The sequence below is a fragment of the Trachemys scripta genome, chromosome 8 (genome assembly GCF_013100865.1).
Source record: "Trachemys scripta elegans isolate TJP31775 chromosome 8, CAS_Tse_1.0, whole genome shotgun sequence".
Taxonomy (NCBI): domain Eukaryota; kingdom Metazoa; phylum Chordata; order Testudines; family Emydidae; genus Trachemys; species Trachemys scripta.
Genome location: NC_048305.1, coordinates 87,881,103 through 87,906,541, shown reverse-complemented (window position 1 = coordinate 87,906,541; position 25,439 = coordinate 87,881,103). Strand labels below are relative to the sequence as shown.

The window sequence follows — 25,439 nt, the reverse complement described above, 5'->3', positions numbered from 1 at the left end:
AAACATTGACTCTATCTCCCCTTGTAAGTATTCTCACACTTATTATCAAACTGTCTGTACTGGGCTAGCTTGATTATCACTTCAAAAGTTTTTTTTCTCTTAATTAATTGGCCTCTCAGAGTTGGTAAGACAACTCCCACCTGTTTATGCTCTCTGTATGTGTGTATATATATCTCCTCAATATATGTTCCATTCTATATGCATCCGAAGAAGTGGGCTGTAGTCCACGAAAGCTTATGCTCTAATAAATTTGTTAGTCTCTAAGGTGCCACAAGTACTCCTGTTCTTCTTTTTGTGGTCACAAACTGACACAGCAAAATCCATAGGCTTCAACAGAGAAAAAAAACCTATAAGAACAGGGTGCTTGGCCATGGGACTTTGGGTTCATCTTGACACACTCCAGGAACATCGGATCGCGCCCGATAGAGCCCCACTCTCCTCTGCGACCAATCTGGCTGACTACTAGATTGATCCAGACTCTGGACTGGTAACTATAAACATCACTGCAGGACTGTGTGTGTGTGTGTGTATGTGTGTGTGTGTCCAAAAAGCATATGCTAACTGTGGTATTCTCAATAAATGCTGTGCGTATTTACCTTCCTTTATCGGGGCGGCTCTAGGCACCAGCAAAGCAAGCACGTGCTTGGGGCAGCCCATTTGCAGGGGCAGCAGGGATCCAGCATCGGAGCTGAGAACCAACAGGGGGCCTTGGGAGCTGTAGTTTCTTGGTTAGCTCCCTGCCTATAGAGCCAGCCCTGGAGCAGGGAAAGAACTACATTTCCCAGCATTCCCTTGGCCACTATCAACAGGAAAGAGGGGGAGGGAGTGAGGTAGTTGAGACCTCATGCTGCAGTGAATGGAGAGCTGCACTGTGAGCAGGGATACCATATTTTAACATTCAAAAAATAGGACACTCCAAGGGGAGGGAGGGTAGCCCCACCCTGCCCCCATCCACTCCCTCCGACTGCTCCCCACAGAAACCCCAACCCATCCAACCCCTCCTGCTCCCTGTCCCCTGACCCCCCCCTTCCCAGGACCCCTGCCCCCCAACTTCCCCCCAGGATCCCAACCCCTACCTGTCCCCTGACAAACTCCTGGGACTCCCATGCCTGTCCAACCGCTGCCTGTCCCCTGACTGCCCCCCCAACCCCTGACCCATCTACCCCCCCTTCTCCCTGCCCCTGACTGCCCCCCCAAACCTCCGCCCCATCCAACCCTCCTGCCCCCTTACCGTGCCACTCAGACCAGCGTGTCTGGCTCCACGCAGTGCCAGACACACTGCTGCATACATGCTGCCGTGCTCCCCTGCAGAGCCACAGCCCTCTCTCCCTCCCCCCAGCACCTGCCTTCCAGATTTGAACACCTCAAAATTCAGGAGTGCTCAAGCTCAGTTTGGGCGGCTGTTACTTCATTTCTCCCAAATCAAATATACTGATCCACTGTAACTTGCTGTAGAAAAAGTAGGATAAAATTGAACAAGAAATGCTTCCCAGTGGTTATTAGGACTGGAATTGCTATTTTCAACAGCCATTGCCTTTTGTTTGTTTGTTTGTTTGTTTGTTTAAAAGGAAGACAGTGACATTGCATTAGCAAATTCCCCATAGAGAGAAAGAGTGGAACAAAAGAATAATAAAGGCACCTCAACTTTTCCTCATTTATGGAGGACAGTCTTATAATATGCATCCAGATATCCTCCAATCACACAAGCTGAAAATTGTTCCACTTTACTGCAGTTCTGTAACCATATGGGAACCAATCCTGTCTGTGTTCTGTGCACATCTAAAATTCCTGCTGAATGACCTACCGTGGGAGCGAGTTACCAGTGACTCAGGGCTGCGGCGGAAGGAGGGTGCAGGTGGGGGGGGGGGGGGGCCCAGGGCTGGGGCAGGGGGCAGCCAAAATTTTTTTTGCTTGGGGCGGCAAAAATCCTAGAGCCGGCCCTGTCCTCTAGAAAGATCCCATGTGCTTTGTATGAGAATAACAATACATACTACCTGGGACAAATGAAGACTGTACTGTAGCTTGACATTATGTTGTACTGACTTGAATTGTGTCAGCAATGTGAAGGACTTTTTTTTTTCTAATCAGCATGTATCTAATCACTAATCTCAAGCTTTCAACATGAAAAGGCCTAAATATGGTCTGCTTGCTTTACTCCAATAGTCCATGGGACTGCATGTGCGAGTAGGGAGAGCACTGTGATAAAAAACACCTGTAAAGAGAGAGAATAAAATGTCATTGATGCCGGAGGCTTAATGCAACATGGAATGAATTTCCTTTAGTTTAAACGACCTCCCCTACAACCTCAGTCCTGTGATTCAGCATTGCTGATGTGAATTACATTTCCTGACCCCCTCTCATGCCTTATCCCATGCCCCCCCTTATGAATGGAAAAGACTCCTCTACAAAGAATTGCAAAGTCACGGCATTGTCCTCCTTCATTTTCCTCCTTGAGACTTGCCTCTGCTCTGATGCATCCTTGCGGGCTGACAATTGCTAGGCAGGTGGCAAGCTGTAACTATTGCTTACCATGCAAAATGTTATTTTCCCCATCCTTGACATCTGTTTGTTTAATCTTCTCTTCAGTCTCGTAATTAAAAACAAAGTTGTGACTAGCTGGAAAATAGGGGCTTTTTCATGGAAATTTTGACTTTTTGTTGAAAAGCTGAAAAATGTTGACCCAGAACAGACAAAAACTGAAAAATGATTAGTTTTTGGGTGAACTTTTTTGGTTTTTCACTTTTCTGACAAAAAATGTTTATTTAGTCAATAATTCTGTTTGAAAATAAGTTTTGATGGAAAATGTTTGACCAAAATCATGGGATAGGAGCTATCTTTTTACTTCATGTTTGTACAGTGCCAATTGTACAATGGTGCCTTTATCCTTGAGTGAGGTTCTTTAGCCTGTGCTAGCCAGTAGGTCAGGCTAGATAGTCATAATGGTTCCTCTCACTTTAAAAATCTCTGAATCCCTAATTGGAACCCCTAAGCACTATTATAAGGACAGCTTGTGATACCCTTCCTCATGTCTAGGAGCACCTTACTTTGCAAATAACTGTATAGTCTTTAATTGGACGCAGCATGAAGTAAACTGGTAATCAGTGTGAGTAAGAGTATCACAGTCTAAATAATAACAATGAACAAAAATAAAAGTAAGAGAGCAGCAGCTATGTGTTGGAAGAAGGTAAATAGAAGGAGGCAAATGTTTTTCTCTCTCACATAAGCAGAACTGAAGAGATAAGCTTTCCAGCCCATGACCCTTATCAGTCTTTCTAATTTTTACAGTGACAATGCCAAAAGACATTGCTCATCTTGCTGGCAATTATTTATATATCGGTTGACAAATAGTCTTAGTGTGTGTAGTATTCTGTCTAATATGTGTATCCCAGATGGAACTATAATGCTCAAAGTAGGATTACATTCTCATTTTCAACAAAATACTATTTTGTCATGTGTGAGCAGATAATGGAGAACTGGAGGTAAGGGAGAGTTAGGAGGGGGAAGAGGGAAATGCAGATTAGATCTCAAAAGAACACTTTAATATACTTTTTTTGAAGGATTTTGGGATGTGTTCATGGACAGTCCACGAACAGAGGGAAAATGTTGCAAATTATCTGTTAAATTCTAGTAACAAAAGTTATGCACTTGGTTTAATTTACATGAATTGTTTAAACAATTTGTTTTTCATTAATATTTTAATATTAACTATAGTAAATACAGTGGGCCAAATTCATCCCTGTTGTGACTCCATTGAATTCAATGAACTTACACCCACCATGAATTTAGCTCAGTAAGTATATAAAATATTTTTTATATGGAGTAGCTATCAGGCAAAACCTATTTTTTTTTTCATTGAGCTAACACATAGCATACGTTACAGGTGTATCCCATTTAGTAACATATTTGCACTGAAATATTGTGCAATAAAATTTTTCAAGAACGGAAGCCCTGGCTCCATGTTACACAAAGTAGTTACACAATCTCTCACAGACCTTAACCTCTACCCTGTTTGAAAATTCTGCCCCCGTACGTGTGCAGATCTGTAAAGCTTCCATTCAAATGGCTAGGAAGGCTAATAAGATATATACATGCAGTATTTGGAGAAACTGTATTGCAGCTGTATTTTATAACGCCTATTTAAAACAAATGCAAATGATTGGAAATAGCAGGGTTTAATTTACATAGTGGTTGCAAGCTATACATTTTGATCACAATACAGTGCAAGCGAAGAGCAGTAAAAATGCTGTAGTCTTACAGTGACTTCAGTGTGAGTTGTACTGGGCTCATAGCAAAGGATGGATGTGCAGCTGGTATATGGCAAAGAGGGAAAAGATGGGGAAGTATTTTGTTTGTTTTTGGATTTAACTCTGATTTTTTTAAACTGCTTCGGAGGGATTATTTTAGCAAACACTGTTTTTTTTTTTTTTAACTGTAATGGACATACTGCACTTGATCTTAGCTGGGAGAATGAAAACACCCATGGTAGGAGAGAATGGACCAATTTTGGCTGATCATTGGAGGACAAGAATTGTTTTGTTTTAATGTTCGGATGAATTATGTCTTCTATTATCTCTTCCCTCACCTCATCAAAAACACATAATTGACAGTCTTGCTCTGCCATGTGCCAGATAATTTGAGAGCTGTTATGAGACCGCTGAGGCACTGGGATATATTTCACACAATGTTGGAGCAGAGCCTGTGGAAATTGCTTAGATATTAGCGAGCCAATTACAGGACGTAATTGTGTAAATGCTTACAGACAACATGCTTATTGCTGCTAATATAGATGAATGTGGACAGTGTTGTTTGTAATAATTTTTGGAGGGGCATCTTCCAGGAAGTACCTGGGAATTTATTTCATACAAGCAACATGAGCAATGAAGGAAAAGTACCTGGTGATTTATGAGAGAGATTTTCAAAGGTACAAAAAAGGAGTTAGGCATTGAGTTTCCGTAAGTGTTGGGCACCTGTTTGCCCACTGTGCCTTTGGAGAAACTCCCCCTGTCACTAGAGCTCCTCATTTAAAATATAGGTTGGGTTAAACCTCTTTGAAACCTATGGGCGTAACAGCTGCCTTTCAATCGGGATTAATGTGCGAAACAATTAAGTCCCTTTAATGGAACCAGATAGCTGAAACAGTAGGAAGCTCCACCCAAAACACGGACATGTCACTGCTCAAAACAAAGGCATGTGTTTGGCTGTACAGAAGGCTGAACTATGTGGATGGAGGGGTTTCACTGCGTATTGTTTGATGTGATGGTGTTTGTCTGTGTAAGTAAGAGAAGGAGGAGAAACAGCACAGAAACAAAGAAGGCAGCAGAAAGTCAAGGCCACAGCCAGAACAAGCCCTGGAAATGTGGCCCTGAGAAAAGTCTGGAAACAGAGCTTTTGGACTATGTGCTGGCTGCAAAGGGGTATGGAACTATGAGCAAAGCAACTGTTTTCTGCTGTTTGATTCCTGCTGTGTTCAGGGAAACAGGACTTTACACATTCTTTGTAAATAAATAGGATTGCACCAAAGAAATACCTGAGTCAATCATCAATTTTTTCTCCTAACCAAAACAGCCCAATGCACCCTGAATTCTGGCTAATTGCTTAGCTCTGCTCAAAAAGTGGTAACAACATTATCTATCCCATGCAACGACTTATTTCAGAGCAGCACTGTCTCAAAGAAGCCAATGCTACATTTTCATATTGATAAGTCCCTGTGTAAGAAATGTTGTCAGAAGAGATTTGTGGGAGTCTGGAATCACTCATGAGGGAAAAAAGAATTTCTGTTACTCTAAGTATGTGAATACCCTCAGGCTCTATATAGTGCCTGGGGCAAGATGTGGCAGATGGTGTACATATTATACCTGTGGTAACAGTGATCCATGATAGTACACATGAAATGTGGACAAAGGCTATTCCTCAAGACACCAAATAATGGCAGCAGATTTTGCTTAAGTTGGTATTTCACTCAGATATGTGCATCCTTTCACACAGTGACTGAACAAATTAAATGATCAGTAGGGGTCTTAATGGTTCAGAAATTGTGAAAAAATAAAAAATCCTCTGGTTGCATGAAATAGAGGCAATTTTCGTGTGTCTTTTGGCTCCATATGTCACTGAGCTGCTATTATGGAAACAGAAGGAGCTTCTTCTAGATGTGGATATCTGATAATTTATCAAAGTAGTAGGGAAACGTTTTCAGACAGGGTTGTGAGACCATAAAGCAAATCTGGCAAGAAAGGGATCACTCATGAGTATGTTCTTCTGTCAGGCATGAAGTGGTCTTATTGTGCAGATAATTCTTAGGGGAGTGATAGAAAAATCATTCTGTTAACAGGTTTCTCAGAAGTGCAGCAAAACATCTTGTTCCTATAAACAACCTACCCACACATACCTCATGACAGTGCCAAGTCTCTGTACAACAGATTGGTTTATTATGATGCGGAAGGGCAGGTTTTATGACATTACCAGTTTTTGATGGCTGCCAACCTCAATGCTGTGCTAAAAAACTGTCTGAATGTTCTTCTGGTTGAATAGAAGGATCTGCTTTGTTATGTGCCAATGCATTGTTAGTCACTTCTGCCTGTGATTTTGCTGAGATGTGAGCCAGTTCAAAAATCAGAGGGGTAGCCGTGTTAGTCTGAATCTGTAAAAAGCAACAGAGGGTCCTGTGGCACCTTTGAGACTAACAGAAGTATTGGGAGCATAAGCTTTCGTGGGTAAGAACCTCACTTCTTCAGATGCAAGTAATGGAAATCTCTAGAGGCAGGTATATATCAGTGTGGAGATAACGAGGTTAGTTCAATCAGGGAGGGTGAGGTGCTCTGCTAGCAGTTGAGGTGTGAACACCAAGGGAGGAGAAACTGTTTCTGTAGTTGGATAGCCATTCACAGTCTTTGTTTAATCCTGATCTGATGGTGTCAAATTTGCAAATGAACTGGAGCTCAGCAGTTTCTCTTTGGAGTCTGGTCCTGAAGTTTTTTTGCTGTAAGATGGCAACCTTTACATCTGCTATTGTGTGGCCAGGGAGGTTGAAGTGTTCTCCTACAGGTTTTTGTATATTGCCATTCCTGATATCTGACTTGTGTCCATTTATCCTCTTGCGTAGTGACTGTCCAGTTTGGCCAATGTACATAGCAGAGGGGCATTGCTGGCATATGATGGCATATATAACATTAGTGGACGTGCAGGTGAATGAGCCGGTGATGTTGTAGCTGATCTGGTTAGGTCCAGTGATGATGTTGCTGGTGTAGATATGTGGGCAGTTCAAAAATGTTTCTCTCCATCCATTGCACAGTGAATATTGTTACAATATTGCTACAATACTCTGATGTGGAACTCTGAGAAAAATAATGTGGACAATGAGGAGCATTCTCTGATAACTTCTGGAAGTTCATCTTCCAGATATTTTACCAGCCAATTAAATAAAAGGAAAGAACGGAGTACTGTAATGGAATTTTTTGCAGTTCTGATAGGGTTTTCCAGTAGTGACTAAAATCCACATTTTTTAGTATGGAAAGTAAATCTGACCTTTTCAAAGGATCCAAAGATAAAATCAGCTGCAAGATAAAGTGATGTTCTTGGTTTCTGTAGAGGAGCATTGGACAAGGACAAAAGGAATACATTTAATGATCTCTTAGTTTCCACTTTTTGTAGGACTCTCTTTTTGAGTTTCGAATTATTGAAGATCTCCTGGTTAAGCCATGGTGGTCTCTTGCCATACATCCTATTAGTCCTATGCAATGAGATGGTTTGCTCTTGTGACCTTAATAATGTCTATATCTGGACTTTAGTAAGGCTTTTGATACCTTCTCGCATGACCATCTCATAAACAAACTAGGGAAATGCAGTCTAGATGGAGCTACTATAAGGTGGGTGCATAACTGGTGGGAAAACTGTTCCCAGAGAATAGGTATCAGTGTTCACAGTCAAGCTGGGAGGGTCTATCAAGTGGGATCCCAGATCAATTTTGTGTCCGGTTCTATTCAATATCTTCAAAGATTTAGATAATGGCATAGACAGTACACTTATAAAATTTGTGTATAATACCAAGTTGGGAGGGGTTGCAAGTGTTTTGGAGGATAGGATTAAAATTCAAAATGATCTGGACAAATTGGAGAAATGGTCTGAAGAAAATAGGATGAAATTCAATAAGGACAGATGCAAATTACTCCACTTAGGAAGGAACAATCAGTTGCACACATACAAAATGGAAAATGACTGTCTAGGAAGGAGTACTGCAGAAAGGGATTTGGGGGTCACAGTGGATCACAACCTAAATATGAGTCAACGGTGTAACACTGTTGCAAAAAAAGCAAACATCATTCTGGGATGTATTAGCAGGAGTGTTGTCAGCAAGACTCAAGAAGTGATTCTTCCGCTCTACTCCGCGCTGATTAGGCCTCAGCTGGAGTATTGTGTCCAGTTCTGGGAACCACATTTCAGAAAATATGTGGACAAATTGGGTAATGTCCAGAGAAAAGCAACAAAAAAGATTAAAGGTCTAGAAAACATGACCTATGAGGGAAGATTAAACAAAGCCAGTTTTTTCAATCTGGAGAAGAGCAGACTGAGAAGGGACATAACAGTTTTCAAGTACATAAAAGGTGGTTACAAAGAGAAGGGAGAAAAATTCTTCTCTTTAGCCTCTGAGAATAGGAGAAGCAATGGGCTTAAATTGCAGCAAGGGCGGGTTAATTGGACATTAGGAAAAACTTCCTGTCATGGTGCATAAGCATGGGAATAAATTGCCTAGGGAGGTTGTGGAATCTCTGGGTACGTCTATACCCAGCCGCTAGTTTGGCGGCTGGCAATCTAACTTCTGGGTTCGACTTATTGCGTCTTGTCTGGACGCGATAAGTCGAACCCGGAAGTGCTCGCCGTCGACTGCGGTACTCCAGCTTGGCGAGAGGAGTACCGCGGAGTCGACGGGGGAGCCTGCCTGCCGCGTGTGGACCGAGGTAAGTTCGAACTAAGGTACTTCGAACTTCAGCTACGTTATTCACGTAGCTGAAATTGTGTACCTTAGTTCAATTTGGGGGTTTAGTGTAGACCAAGCCTCTGTCATTGGAGATTTTTAAGAGCATGTTAGACAAACACCTGTCAGGGATGATCTAGATAATGCTGAGTGCTGCCTTGAGTGCTGGGGACTGGACAAGAAGACCTCTTGAGGTCCCTTCTAGTCATACGATTCTAGGATTCTATCTCTGAGGTTTGTTTCCATCTTTAATTTTCATGGGACTTTGACTATAGAAATTATTTAACTTCTCAGTCACAAATTACTATACTTCATATCTCTTCAGAGTTGTTATTCAATGGTATCTGGTGGCAGTGGAGGATGTGAAACTGCACCTTAGAGCAGACATGTATGACTTGTAAACTGAATATGACAGACAAATTTGTGCCAATCAACATAATATCTAAATGCTAAGGTTCGTCAGTTAGCTGAAGTTAGGTCATCTAATTAACTGAGTTGGATGATTAACCATATATGTACAGAATGGTGCTGCCCACAAAAGACATTGTAATACACCACCCAGCTCTAACCATAAAGTTGTAATGAAAAGTGATGATAGATTATTTTTTCTCTCTGACATTTTAAATTAAGCTTAATCTTCAGTGTGTCTTCCCTGTCCTCTAGTACATCATGGGCCTGTTACTCACTTTCCACATTAATTGTGGACAATAGAAAAGCAGCTTAGAAACATCTCTTTAAACTATGGCAACATGTAAGTAGAACAAATTAATAATTTCTGATTCCCCTTTTTTGAAGGCTCTTCTTGGTTTCCAATGGGCTTAGGAAATGGAGTCAAAACTGGAGAAGGCACCGCTTCATCTTGTAATTCACCTTGAAATTGTTTAGCTAAAAGAAGTAATGGAGAGTAGCAATAAGTAATTAAAAAAATAACAGGCAATGACTGAGTGAGTAAAATATTAACAGAATTATTACCTCGTACATTACCAAAATTCCACCAATACTCTGACATAAATGCAATCGTTTTTTTATTTATCATGAATTATATTGATATTGGCGTAGCAGGATTACCTGAGAGTGAAGATCCAAAATACCACATTTAATTGTTTGTTTAGTCTTCATGGGAAAGCATCAGAGACAAAGGGGAAGAAAGATACCGCATAGCACTTTGGTTTTAAGTGGTGTGTTTCTTCTTCAAATATATCCCAGAGAATAAGGAAGTGTGTGTGTGTGTGTGTGTGTGTGTGTGTGTGTGTGTGTGAGAGAGAGAGAGAGAGAGAGAGACCCAGCCAAAATAGCAATTTAAAGTGGTGGTTTAGTTAGTACACTAGTCTTTACATAAAACATGGCTCAAGATCTGCTAAACTGTTTACCACACAGTCTGCAGTTCCTTATTTAGCATTTCTTTGTTTTGGGAATATAGAACATAGCCAGTTAAGAGCTCCAGGCTTTTCTCCGGGTCTGTGCATGGCAAGGTGCCTGTGCTTTTGGAAGTGGGGATTCCACTTCTGTGGGATCACTGAGGAAGCAGTTCTGCAAGGGCAGTTTGGAGTTGGATTCAGCAGGATTGGAGGGGGAGACTGAGGTGGGAATGAGCAAGGAAACTGGCAAGGATCTTATGAATACTCTCCTTATTCCTAAACCTAAACCGGCACCGCTTAATACAGCCTGAGGCTGTATTAACTTGAGCTGCTTTTCTCTCCATATTATGGGCCCCTCTCCCCATTACACACACACTTGGCAATTTTCAGTGGCAGCTGTGGAAGGAAAAAATCCCTCAAAGCTCCTGTAGTTCTCTTTGGGAACAGGGGAGCTGTACAGGCCCTGAAAGAAAGCAGGGTGTTTTCTCTTATATGGTGTTGGGGTGGGGGTGAGGGAACTGAATGCAGATTCAGAACAGGATGTTTGCCAATTTTAGTCCTCTCATGAACATCATAGTTACAGAGAGTTTGCCCCCCCCCCCCCCCCACAATGACGTTGGTGAATTGTCGTGCACTCAAAATTCCTAACTTAATCTATATATACACTTAAAAATCTCCTAATAAAAAATAGGCCCTGATTTTATGAGGGCCTGAGAACCCTCAATCCCCATTGACTTCAGTGGAAGACCTCACTGGAAGCCTTCAGCACCTTGTAAGAGGAGGCATGAAAAGCATTTGTGCTTGTATTTTCCTTGATATTTGGAAAATGGATTATGGCAGTGCAAACCACCAAACCCAGGCTTTTACAGAGCAGCTAGAGAAGAAGAGCAGTCTTGAGTTCTGGCTTGCTAGAATAATTAGTCTCCAAGGGCCTTAGAAAAATGGAGGCTAGCTGTGGACAGGGCTATAGGCAGCATCTGGCCAAGCCGTGCTTTGGGATCCGTGTGTTATATGCCTGACACTATACAGCCTACTTGGATGAGTAACAGTTACAGTGTTGCTTCCTTGAGGTACTTTTAAAGCTTTACTGTTTCACTGTGTGGGTGCCATGGTGTGTGTGCGTATGTAATTTTGTGTTTGTATTACATAAACACAATAAATACAGTTTTTGAAAACATTTCCAAACACCACATTTCCTGGGGCATTCAGCAATCATAACAAAAATAAAAGCTCCTCATCCAATAGTTGATCATACTTATTACAAACCCTAAAGTCAGCTTCTAATTGATTATTTCCCCACAGTGACCTCCTCCAAGCTTTATTCAGAGGGAACTTTTTTGCTCGAGGAATCAATTGTGTAAAAAAAACCTTCCCAAGACCACATGAGTCACTATATATGAAATGTTTAGTTTTATCTTTTAGTTTCTTATATGTCTTAAAAGATAATTTGCAGCTGAAAATTGGACATATTTATGTTCCTCTAACTGAAGATAAGAAACAAAGACTGTATTCATATTCCCTATCAAAAATGCTTTGCACATGAGGGTACTATGTAAATAATAAAAATAAACCCAAACAAGGTCATTCATATTTAAGGCTGAGTCTCTTTCCTAGACACAAAGGTTTATACTAAACACACTCATAGAATCATAGAATATCAGGGTTGGAAGGGACCTTAGGAGGTTATCTAGTCCAACCCCTTGCTCAAAGCAGGACCAATCCCCAACTAAATCATCCCGGCCAGGGCTTTGTCAAGCCTGACCTAAAAAAGGAAGGAGATTCTACCACCTCCCCCAGTAACCCATTCCAGTGCTTCACCACCCTCCTAGTGAAAAAGTTTTTCCTAATATCCAACCTAAACCTCCACCACTGCAACTTGAGACCATTACTCCTTGTTCTGTCATCTGCCATCACCGAGAACAGCCGAGCTCCATCCTCTTTGGAACCCTCTTTCAGGTAGTTAAAAGCAGCTATCAAATCCCCCCTCATTCTTCTCTTCTGCAGACTAAACAATCCCAGTTCCTTCATAAGTCATGTGCTCCAGCCCCCTAATCATTTTGTTGCCCTCTGCTGGACTCTTTTTCCAATTTTTCCAAACTGGACACAGTCTCATGAGGCCTCACCAATGTCGAATAGAGGGGAATGATCACGTCCCTCGATCTGTTGGCAATGCAGTATTTGTAGCTCATAAATAAAGTTCGGTAGCAAGACTAAAATAATGACAAGATTTGAATCAATGTCACAAAAGGAATTATTAGCTAATAGCAAATCATTAAATACATTATAATCCTATAAATCGGTGGTTCTCAAACTTTTCTACTGGTGACCCCTTTCACATAGCAAGCCTCTGAGTGCGACCCCCCCCCCTTATAAATTAAAAACACTTTTAAATATATTTAACACCATTATAAATGCTGGATGCCAAGCGGGGGTTGGGGTGGAGGCTGACAGCTTGCGACCCCCCATGTAATAACCTTGCACCCCCTGAGGGGTCCCAACCCCCAGTTTGAGAACCTCTGCTATAAATGATGATACTTGATACACCTCTACCCCGATATAACACTGTCCTCAGAAGCCAAAAAATCTTACCATGTTATAGGTGAAACCGTGTTATATCGAACTTGCTTTGATCTGCCGGAGTACACAGCCCCGCCCCCGCCGGAGCACTGCTTTTCTGCCTTATATTCGAATTCATGTTATATCGAGTCGTGTTATATCGGGGTAGAGGTGTACTTATATAGTGCTTTCATTTTCAAAGCACTTTACAAAAGCAAGTCAATGCCTGCACTGTTAAGCCCTGATGAGTTGAAAATGGCCATTTTCAGATTTTGAATAGTAAGGCCCAGATTTTTAAAGTCATTTGTATTGCTGCACTCGGTGTTGCAAAGCCTAATTGATTTAGGAGCCTAAATCTCATTTTCAGTAGGGATTTAGGCACTTAGTCTAAATCTCATTGACTGTTGATGGAATTTAGACGCAAGTGCTTAAATCCCTTTGGAAAATGAGATTTAGGCTCCTAAATCAGTTTGCTGTGCTCAGCATCATATCATCTATGTCTAAATATCTTTAAAAATCTGAGCCTAAATGCTTAATGAGGCTCATCCGGAAAGGCATGATTTAGTTCTTTAACTAGCAGCTCACACTGGTTATCAGATGCATTTGTAATATGTTCGTCACCATAGTATCTAAGCATCATTACAGCAATTTAAAAATATGATTGCTTGTGAACAGACCATTTGCTTTCTCTCTCTCTGTGTGGTGTGTGTGTGTGTGTGTAACGTAAGTTCCAGAGTTCAGATACATTGCATGCTTGTTAATGTGGACATGCTGCAAGAAGTCATTACTCCTGTGAGTCCCATTGATTACAATAAGATTACTTGCTTAAGGATTCATAGGATTGGGCTCTTAATTATATGAGTCAAAGCAATTCATTAGATCACATCAAGAATTTTAAACAACTCTGGTATGTTTTGCTCCTTCACAAGTAGATCCAGACAGCAGATATTCTGCCCATCCAATCATGTTTCCTACATATTACTTTTGGGACGTTTTCCTTTGCTGCACAGACCAGTCTCACATTTACTCTAACTGAAATTACAGATCTATTGCTAAAGGAGAAAATATCTTGAGACTTATATTGAACTGAGTTCTGGGTGATTCTTTTAACAGAAAACAACGGAAGGATAGCTACAACCTCAGTGGATGAGATGGGAGAGGATTGTGTGTGCAGTATGAGGATATTGGGGAATGGATGTTGCACAAGCGTGGTCTCAGAATCAAAGTTAAGGCTGTGCTTTGGAAAGGAGGGAAGGACACTTTCTGGACTGAAAGAAACATTCTTTAGTGAGTGTAAGGGGTATTAACAAAGAAGCTTATCTGCACATGTGTTTCCCGATACAGTGAATGTGATACAGAACTGATTGCGTAAAATTCCATTGTGCTTTCCAGTATTTAGACACAGAATGGGTTAGGCTTAGTTATTTATTTAACCAGAAAAATTTCTTCCTTAAAGCCTTAAAAAAATAAAATAAAATAAATGTCCATTACATGCATCCAACGAAGTGGGCATTCACCCACGAAAGCTTATGCTCCAATACATCTATTAGTCTTAAAGGTGCCACAGGACTCTCTGTTGCTTTTTCCTTAAAGCCATCAGTCATATGAAGGTGAAACACAATCCTTGAGCTACATGGAAAGTCACAGTAGATTTGAATGCAGTTTTAAAGAAAAGGGTATGGAATTAAAGAATATCATTAAGAGGTAGAGAGGCTAGATACACCACTTCTGATACTTATAATTTCTTAGGGAAAATGCTTGTTCTCAGTTACACTGGTATAAATCTAGAGTAATTTCTTGGTCTTCAAACTACAGTGCATTGGTGATCTCCCAGAAAACACCATCCTAGCCACCATGGATGTGGAGGCTCTCTACACAAACATCTCACACACAGATGGAATACAAGCTGTCAGGAACAGTATCCCTGATGATGACACAGCACAACTTGTTGCTGAGCTCTGACTTTATCCTCACGCAAAACTATTTCAAATTTGGTGACAATGTATACCTCCAGACCAGTGGCACCGCCATGGGCACCCGCATGGCCCCACAATATGCCAACATTTTTATGGCTGACCTGGAACAACGCTTCCTCAGCTCTCGTCCACTCACGCCCTTCCTCTACCTATGCTACATTGATGACATCTTCATCATCTGGACCCATGGGAAGGAGACTCTGGAAGAATTCCACCACAATTTCAACAGCTTCCACCCCACCATCAACCTCAGCCTGGACCAATCTACACAGGAGGTCCACTTCCTAGACACCACAGTACAAATAAGTGATGGCCACGTTAACACCACCCTATACCAAAAACCCACCGACAGCTATGCCTACCTTCATGCCTCCAGCTTCCACCCCGGACACACCACACGATCCATCGTCTACAGCCAAGCATTGAGGTACAACCGCATCTGCTCCAACCCCTCAGACAGAAACCAACACCTACAAGATCTTCACCAAGCATTCTTAAAACTACGATACCCATACAAGGAAATAAGGAAACAAATCAACAGAGCCAGACGTGTACCCAGAAGCCTCCTGCTACAAGACAAGCCCAAGAAAGAAACCAACAGAACTTCACTGGCCATCACCTACAGTCCTCAGCTTAAACCTCTCCAACGCATCATCAGTGATCTACAACCCATCCTGGACAATGATCCCTCTCTTTCACAGACCTTGGGAGGCAAGCCAGTCCTCGCCCACAGACAACCTGCCAACTTTAAGCGTATTTTCACCAGCAACCACACACGGCACCATAACAACTCTAACTCAGGAACCAATCCATGCAACAAACCTCGATGCCAACTCTGCCCACATATCTACACCAACAACACCATCATAGGACCTGACCAGATCAGCTACAACATCACCGATTCATTCACCTGCACGTCCACCAATGTTATATATGCCATTATGTGCCAGCAATGCCCCTCTGCTATGTACATTGGCCAAACTGGACAGTCACTACGTAAAAGGATAAATGGACACAAGTCAGATATCAGGAATGGCAATATACAAAAACCTGTAGGAGAACACTTCAACCTCCCTGGCCACACAATAGCAGATGTAAAGGTAGCCATCTTACAGCAAAAAAACTTCAGGACCAGACTCCAAAGAGAAACTGCCGAGCTTCAGTTCATTTGCAAATTTGACACCATCAGATCAGGATTAAACAAAGACTGTGAATGGCTAGCCAACTACAGAAGCAGTTTCTCCTCCCTTGGTGTTCACACTTCAACTGCTAGCAGAGGACCTCACCCTCCCTGATTGAACTAACCTCGTTATCTCTAGACTGATTCTTGCCAGCGTATTTATACCTGCCCCTGGAAATTTCCATTACATGCATCCGGCGAAGTGGGCATTCACCCACGAAAGCTTATTCTCCAATACATCTGTTAGTCTTAAAGGTGCCACAAGACCCTCTGTTGCTTTTTACAGATCCAGACTAACACGGCTACCCCTCTGATCCTTGGTCTTCATTGGCATTCATGTGGACTTATGCTACTGTAAATAAGATCTAAATTTGGACCATAGCTTCTTTTGTTTTACCTTGAGTCATACTCACAGAGACAGAGGGAAATATTCTCTCTAGATAAATATTGAGTCAGTCACATTCAATATGATTAGACTATAGTGATAAAAAACTAAGTAACATATTTTAATTTTACAGTAGTAGCTAAGTATATTTCCCAGAAACTGTTTCTGTATATATTCAGTAAGAAAAATAATGAAACAATAAACCTGAATTTGGGAAAACATCTTTGATGCCTGTAGTGTTGCCTTGATTAAACTTCTGAAAACATTAAGGGCCACTTGTAAAATGACTAACATTTATTGTGAGAAACAAAGATCTGTGTTGCTTTTAACATGATCATCACTGAGAGATTGCTGCTGGCTGGAAGGAAAAAGGCAGAAGTAGCTTGTCTTGCTCTAGATCTCAGAGATTGACAAGACCTTTTGCATGGTAAGGTTGAGGTTTGTGGTAACACTCTCTTTTTTTTTTTATCCTGTCTACGTCAAAAGCAAGCTGTTTTAAGATGCCTTAAAAGGCATCTGTAAGATTCTTTTGTAAGATCCTTAGGGCCAGATCATCAGCTGGTGTAAATTATCATAGCTCCAGTAAATTCAATGCAGCTATGACAGTTTACACCCAGGGAGGTTTTGCCCACTCTGTCCGGCTACAAAGAATTTCCTTGTACTGGAATTTCATTTAACCAAAATTCTTGTTTACAGCTGAGCTGTAAGATAGTCTTTAGTAATGTAGTTTATTTATTTGAAGAATTCCATTCTGACTATGTGAAATGATAGGGGGTTGGACTTTCCCCTTAGTTTTATATTCCCATCATCCTGCATTTACAAAAGCTTCTCCTGGAAGAACCCTCCAATTCCAGAAACTTGAAAGAACATCTGTTGCTTTCTGAGAGAATTCTGAGCCTGCTGTGTTCAGGAATCAAGGCTCATCTTATGTACTGATAGGAGAATTCCTACAGAGTTGAGGTGTAGTGTGATGCTGCAGAAAGAAACCGTCCCTCTGGCCCCGACTTACAGTGCTTGAACCTCACGATGGCCTTCTGTATAGCATAGCATGGCTGAGAGGGGGAACATGACACTCACCCTAATCTGGTGTCTACCAGATTTGGTGAATCTTATTCAAATTAGCCAATATATGTATTTTAGGGAAGAACCTCTGTCCAACAGGCCACTTGAGAAAGGAGGAGTTCAGAAGAGTTGTAAAAGGAAACCAGTCACTCCCTGGAGCTTGAGTTTCAGCTCTCCTTATTGTTTTTAATTTCTCAAATTGAGCAAAATCAACATTTGAATTTTTTTTTCTGTTCTGACAATGGTAAGTAGCCCCTCTTTGGTCCCGTGCCTCACTACTACAGGACCAGCGTGGAGAGTTACCACAGCCATAGGGCTGCAAATTCTACAGCTCCAGCACAGGGGAGAGAAGGGCAGGCTTGATGTCTGGTTGCTCAGAGGCAGCTTATTTTAACAAGTGTACCTCCCCTTCTCCTCTCCAGACAGCACATCCAAACCACTGACTCATGTCTGCTGTACATTAGCACCAGATCTGGTCAGCAAAGGGTGGATACAGCATCCATGACAGCAAGGAGCTCTTGTGAACCTTACTGTCATGGAGCTAGGCTCAGAATATGGCCCTTGGTTTTCAGTGGAAATTCCCAACGCACCTAAATGCAGTGAGTTAGCAACACACCATATATGTTTTCAGTAATTCACAGAACAGTTTGTCTAGTATAGGATTCAGTATTTTTGACAAAGGACAAAAGGAAATGAGAGATCTATGCCTTACACAATGTAATTTATTAGGTGGTAGGATCCACAGGACTATTTTATCAGCCATCCTGTTATCACAATGTCTGATTACATTCCAAATGATACTGACTGTTGCTACAATCAGCAGTGAGTCAATACAAAGGACATACCTAAATGAAGCTGGGATTTTTACTCTGAATGAAACTTTCATTAAAGCCCTTTGCTCAGGCTGAGATTTGTTACTCTCAGGTTCGAAGTAACCAGGCATTTCCCTCCCCCCTCCCCCCCACCTTACTCAATAGATCAGTTTTAGGAATATTAAAGAATGACGTATTCCACTTCCACTGCAGAGCACAGGCATTTACAGTGGCTCTAACCTAATGCCTTTATCAAGTAACCTTGGGGGAAGGGAACAAGAACAGACGCTGTGAGAAAGGAGAGATTTTGTTTTAAGGAGTCTGGTAAAGTCACGTATTTCTGTAGTGAGTATTACAACACATACGAGTCCCTGTAAATTGCAGGCTCTCTTATTGTTAATTAGATGCAAACTAATCAACTTTATGAATCTGTTTCTTTATCTCTGTTAAGGCCAGAAGAAACCATTAGATCATCTAGTCTGACCTGCATAAAGCAGGCCATAGCATTTCACCCAGTTAGTTAACCCTGCACTGAACCCAAAATCTTGTTTTACTAAAGCTTATCTTCCAGAAAGGCATCCAGGCATGATTTGAAGACACCAAGAGATGGGGAATCCACCACTTTCCTTGGTAGTTTGTTCCACTGGTTAATCATCCTCACTGCTAAATGTTTGTGCCTTATTTCTATTTTAAAATCGTTCGGCTTCAGCTTCCAGCCATTGGTTCTTGTCATGCCCTTCTCCACTAGGTTAAAGAGCCCTCATGTAACCAGTACTTCCTCCTGTGAACCAGCCTTACATTTTTATGATTCTATAATCAATGCAAAATGATCAAAATTAGAATTAACCTGAAACTTTGCTGAAAAGGTCTGGTTTTCCCCTCCAAAACAAAAGTATGTTTAAATTTTAATGACATTGCTTCATTGAAAAGTGAATTATAATGGCTCATTACTCCTACAGTAGCTCCTAGAGGTCCTAACTAAGTTTTGTGCAAAGTTGTGCCAGGCACTGTACAACCCTGTAGTCCCTGCACTGAAGAGCTTCTAGTCTAAATAGACAAGACAGTCAAAGAATGGGAGGGGAAGCAGTTCATAGCCAAGTAATGAAATGAAACATGAGGAACAGTACTAATAGCCTGCTGGGGGGAAAGGGAATATACTTAACTGAGTGTGGCACATTAAATAAGAAAACTGTGGAAAGGTCTGTGAGATTGCACCTGCACTACTGAGAGTGAGATTAATACACCGTGGGACCCCTGCAGTCTTTACTAAGACCTTGCTAGACAACAGGCCCATTAAAGTACATGGGAATTTTGCCTGAATAACTCCTGTTCCTTCAACCCTGTTCAACAGGAGTTGTGAAGGGCTCAGCTCCTCTTGACAGAGCTCTAAAGATTGTGGTCCCACCTAATTCAGTACTGCAAATGATGGCAGCCTTGAAGTCATCATGCCTCCATTCATGCCACATCCTATGTGTGGAAGGGCTCCCTACTTTGGTCCACCAAGTGACCACCCTCTTCTCATTTAAAATCCTGAAAACTCAGCTCTTCTGTGATTCTCACAAGTGAGTCAACTATATTCAGTCTTTGAGCTTTTATCTTCCTTATGTTTACACACATTTAAAAAACAAGCCCAAACCTTAACCACCATGATGTGTTACACATGCACAAACTGAGTAACCATGTGATCATATTGCAGTAAGCATTGCCCTTTCTTGCCCCTTCTCTTCCCTTGGAACTCACGTTTAGATAGGGGGTTGGGCTTGTATCTGCTGTGAAACATCTAGCACATGTCTAGGTGCTATAAAATAATAAATAATAACATGCCAAAAGTTTGGTGTATATTACCTGAAGTCAATGGGAGTTTTAACTCTGTAATGGTTCCAGGATTGGGGTCCTTAATTTGTCAAGGAATGGTGATGTTGTAAAAAGGGAAAAGATTAGGACTTCAGAAGAAGAGTTATCAGGAGGGTAGGAAAAACTGTTGCCAGAACCTGAACAAAGGGACTCTAGAGATATTTCACATCAGCTGTTTTTAAGGGTTATTCATACACATAGCCATTGAACTGTAAATACAAAATCCAAAAGACACAATCCACTCCAATTTTATGTGCTCTTACATAAACTCCAGTATTCTGCAAGCTGTAGTTCACTGTATTATAAAGCAAATAATGATCTATACATTTCTTTTCATTCACAGGCTTAAAAGCCTTTTAACCCATGCATTTATTTTCTTCAGTGGATACACCTAGGCCTTGTCTGTGCTACCGGGGTATGTTGACTTAAGTTACACTACTCCAGCTACATGAATAACTTAGCTGGAGTTCATGTAGCTTAGGTAGATTTACTGCGGTGTCTACACTGTGCTGCATCGATGGGAGACTCTCAGGGGTGAAAGTAACTTAAAGGACTTACCGGTACGCCGGAGTCCTGAGCAGGGGGGCGGGGCCTGAGCAGGAAGAGGCAGTCCTTTAAATCCCCGGGTCAAGATTTAAAGGGCCTGAGGCTCTGGCTGCGGTAGCGGCGGCTGGGAGCCCCGGACCCTTTAAATCACCTCCAGAGCTACCAGCTGCAGAGGTGACTGAGATCCCCGGAGCTCCGGGGTGACTTAAAGGGCCCAGGACTCCGGTCACCGGTACCGCAATGGAGTCCCAGGCCCTTTAAATCACCAATGGAGCTCCGGGGGTTCCCAGCTGCTGCTGCTAGCGGGGGCTCTGTCAGAGATTTAAAGCGCCCAGGGCTCCGCTGTGGTAGTGGTGCCTGGAGCCCCTGGCCCTTTAAATCACCACCAGAGCCCCACTGCCACTACCCCGGGGGCTCTGGCAGAGGGGCTCGGGTGGCAATTTAAAGGGCCCGGGTGGTAGCTGCGGCTGGAGCCCCGGGCCCTTTAAATAGCCACCTGAGCCCCTCTGCCGGAGCTCCCGGGGTAGCAGTGGTGGGGCTTTGTCGGTGATTTAAAGGACCCAGGGCTCCGGCCGCTGCAGGGAGCCCCAGGCCCTTTAAATTGCTGGCCTGGGGAAACCAGCCCTTGCTGGTACGCCGTACTGGACCATACCAGCTTACTTTCACCTCTGGAGACTCCTCTTGTTTCAGTGGAGTACCGGAGTTGACTGGAGAGCACTCTGTGGTTGATTTAGCGGGTCAGACCCACTAAATCAACCTCCGCTGCATCAATCGCAGTAGCATTGATCCCCAGTAAGTGTAGAAATGGCCCTAGTATCTGTGATTCCTTCCCTTGCAAACAGCCTATGTAGAGGAGGGCGGGGAGAAGATATAGTAAATTTAGTCAATATCTTTACAAAAAGTCACAATAACTTATATTTCCTTTATTGATTTCCTCTATTAAAACAAAAATCCCCAAAATGTAAATAAATTGTCATTAATAGCATGTTTATTAATAAAAATACTACTCAGCATTTATATACTGTTTTATATTTTTCAAAGCACCTTCATTAATTAGGGCTGAATTTTGCATGGTTCTGAGCACTCTCAAATAGCACTGACTTCAGTGGAAGTTGAGAGCACTCAACACCTAGCAATTTTGCCTTACAACACCTTATTCCTTCAAATCCTGTCAGATAGATATGGAAGTAGAACCATAGAACAGAAAAGGGCCTACTTCTGCTTACATTGAAATCAGTAGCAAAACTCCTCTTGCCTTCAACAGGGCAGGATTTAAGCCCTAAGGGCATGACCCAAAGCCCACTGAAGTAAATCAAGACTCCCATTGACTGCAATGAGCTTTGGATCAGACCCTAAATGACTTTCCCAATTCTACACAATGAATCAATAAAACAGTTTGGACTCTGACATTTCTGGTTCAGCCCTACCAATCCAAACCAAGTTGCCTGTCAATATACTAGCTAACATTGCCATTTTTGTCATGATGTGTCCTGTGTTGGACTTTTATAGCTTGCTATAATATATGCTTGATGTGAGTTTCTTCTAAGAAAAGGGAGTAAATGTGTAATGCTCATGAAAGTGAGGGATATAGTACAGAGAAGAACCAGATGTAGCATAGATAGGCTCTTGCAAGCTTTCTCTTGCAACTTTGCCAATGCATTTTATTTATTTATTTATTTTATTTATTTTATTACCTACACCTCCCCATGCTATTTCACTCTGGGGCCCCTCTGGTACAGAAACAAGCAATCATGCCAAATCATTTATTGAACTTAGTAACTTGTAATGCTCCCATGGGTGCATCCATTCATAACTGCCCACAGTAGGATGCAATTCTAACCATGAAATGGTCTCCTTTCCACCGGGAAGGAAACTGGAAACCACTGGAAACTGGAAAGAAGGCTCAGTTGATACTGGCTTGGCCAAAAAGTGCAGAGCAGTGGTTTTGTGAGGTGCGCAGATATAGACTGACCATTTTGTGCATTGTCACTTTTGACCTGAAATGAATTCTGAGCCAATGGGCCAAATGCTGCCATCACAAATCTGACTGTCTCCAAATGGGAGTTGTGTGCACCCCCATGTGCAGGACAAATTTATCCCAAAGTGAGAGACTGTTTTTGTCTAGCACTCTGGAGCAATGGCAGTTGCAATAAGTAAATCAACCTTGCATGCTGCAGTTTTAAAAATTAATGATCCGTTATAACCTCAGAGCAAACTTTCCAGTAAATAAAAATGTGGTAAGAAAATAGCTGGTTAGCCTGTGTAGCTCCCACACTTCAAGGTAGAAAAACATGGTAAAAATAAAAATAATATAATGCATCTCATTAACTTTTAACCCTCCTACACTCAAAACAAATCAAATGGCAGTAGATTAATAACGCACATAACATGCTTTATATGGGACTCAGCAGCCTCACAATAAATATTAATAAGGACATTAGTTCCAACTAGCTGAATCTTGAATTGCAAGGTCTTAGATTAGTTATGATCTGCAAATTTTGTCTTGTAAATACCTTTCCTGCCCCTGAACTGTTGCCAGCACTTCCCAGAGAAGATCCAACAGACCCAAAATAGCTGGCCAAGAGTATCTGATCCCTATGGGTTACCTATGGGTTGCAAATAGCCAATTCAAGGGTAAACTCTGGTCTGGTTATTGCTGAGAGGCAAGTTGCCAAGGAATGTTTTTTAGGCCAACGGGCACAAAGGTGAATCCTTTTTCTCTTTGCATTTTTGGTGTGGGATATTCTTTGCCCACCTCCTAATGGGCAGTTTAACCTTTGAAATCCGGCTGTGCATAAGGTTAAGCTTTAGTGAGGACAAGTATAATCCACTGAGCAATAGATACATTGGAGTATTAAGCACAGATGGCCAGATTTCTAGGCACACCTAAATGTGCATTGAGGGTGCTCAACACTATCTAGGATCAGACCCTGTGTTTACTGATCTCTAACTGGGTTAAACGAGTAAAAGATCTTCAGCGAAATTTTCAAAAGTGTCTAATTGATTAGGCGCCTAAGTCCTATTTTTAAAAATGATGTCGGCGTTTAAGAGCCCGACTGTCATTGAAAATCAGTAGAATGTAACTCCTAAGCGAATATCTACACAGCATTTTGGAGCAGGTGGCGGTGAGCCTCCCAGCCCAGGTTGGCAGCTTTGGGCTACCAGGGCTCACACTAGCACTCTAAAAATATCTGGATAGACAGCACTTTGAAATTGCAGCTTGGACTCTGAAGCCCACCCCCTACCCTAGGCTGCAGAGCCTGAGCTGCACCCTGAGGCCTAACTTCAGAGCACTGTCTATATAGCTGTTTGTAGAGTATTAGTGAGGGCTCCCCTAGGCCGAGTCTGTCGACCTGGGCTGGGAACAGTGGGATGTTATATAGACATGCCTAAGTTACATTTGAAAATAGGACTTAGGCTCCTAAGTAACTTAGGTACTTTTGAAAATTGTACCCCTTGACTAAATTTCTTTGCTGTCAGAGTTTTGATCTTCAATAGCACTGCAGTTCTACTGCAGTTCAAAGTTATTGGGCCTATTCAATGGTAAGTGATGCCAATAAGTGGAAGTTAGGAACATAATGAGTGAATGCCCAACATATATAAAGTCTATCTGCTCTATTTACCACAGCTACTTGTGTATTGTGCTTGGAAGTGACATGCAAAGCACTCTCCCTTCAGGAGAAATGTTATTAAATGGTTTAATTTCTCTTTTATTTATAGGCAATTTCTCCTTCTCCTTTGCATACAAACCTGTGGAAGATCCATCCTGCTACCAACATGATAAACTGAGGCTGTTTAAAATTGGTACTGAGTAGATGCAAATCTATATTTTCAGATTTTTGTAATGACAGAATTTCCTATGTAAAAATAACATTTCCAATAGTTTGCTTCCAAAGGCAAGACAGGGATTCTATTGGAGTTACACACATGATAGTTTAAGAGCCAAACTGTGCATCGTCTTACCCAGACAAAACTCCCATTGCCTTCAATAAAAACTTTGCCTGAGTAAAGAATGCAGGATTTGGCTGTAAATAAGACCCAATCGTGCAAAGTGCTGGTTTGCACCTTTACTGTACTAATTAATGTCTATTGACTTACTTGGGTTATATAACAAACATCCTGCAACTAAAGTTGACCTTCTTCTATACCTCCAACTATAGATTGCTGCCAGATCCATTATTCCAGTCCAATAGTGGAAGTCTATCAACTCTCTTTTGGGTTTGGCAAAGTGTGAGAGATTGTTGTCATGGAAAAAAACTTACTAATGTAAAATACAGAAAAAATATCTGTTGGTCTTATCAAATATGATGGTTCTAATATATAAGCAGCCAAACTACCTAGCATATAGAAAACTAGATTTGTAGGACTGGAAGGGACCACAAGAGGTCATCTAGTCCAGTCCCCTGCACTCATGGCAGGACAAAATATTATCAGATTATCCCTGGCAGGTGTTTGTCTAACCTGCTTTTAAAAATCTCCAATGATGGAGATTCCACAACCTCCCTAGGCAATTTATTCTAGCGCTTAACCACCCTGACAGTTAGGAAGTTTTTCCTAATGTTCACCCTAAACCTCCCTTGCAGCAATTTAGGCCCATTGCTTCTTGTCCCATCCTCAGAGTCAGGGGTGGCTCTATGTATTTTGCCACCCCAAGCACGGCAGTCAGGCTGCCTTCAGCGGCATGCCTGCGGGAGGTCCGCCGGTCCCGTGGCTTCGGCGTACCCGCCGCCGAATTGCCGCCG

At 41.9% G+C, this 25,439-nt stretch overlaps 1 long non-coding RNA gene across 1 annotated transcript in view; it reads left to right on the top strand.

The window, feature by feature from the left end:
* The window catches only part of LOC117882220, a 30,765-nt gene extending 5,728 nt beyond the window's left edge, over nt 1-25,037 (top strand). Inside the window, exon 4 of the long non-coding RNA XR_004646960.1 lies at nt 24,418-25,037. This is a non-coding gene — a long non-coding RNA (uncharacterized LOC117882220). The remainder of the gene's footprint in view (nt 1-24,417) is intronic.
* The last annotated feature ends 402 nt before the right edge of the window (nt 25,038-25,439 follow it).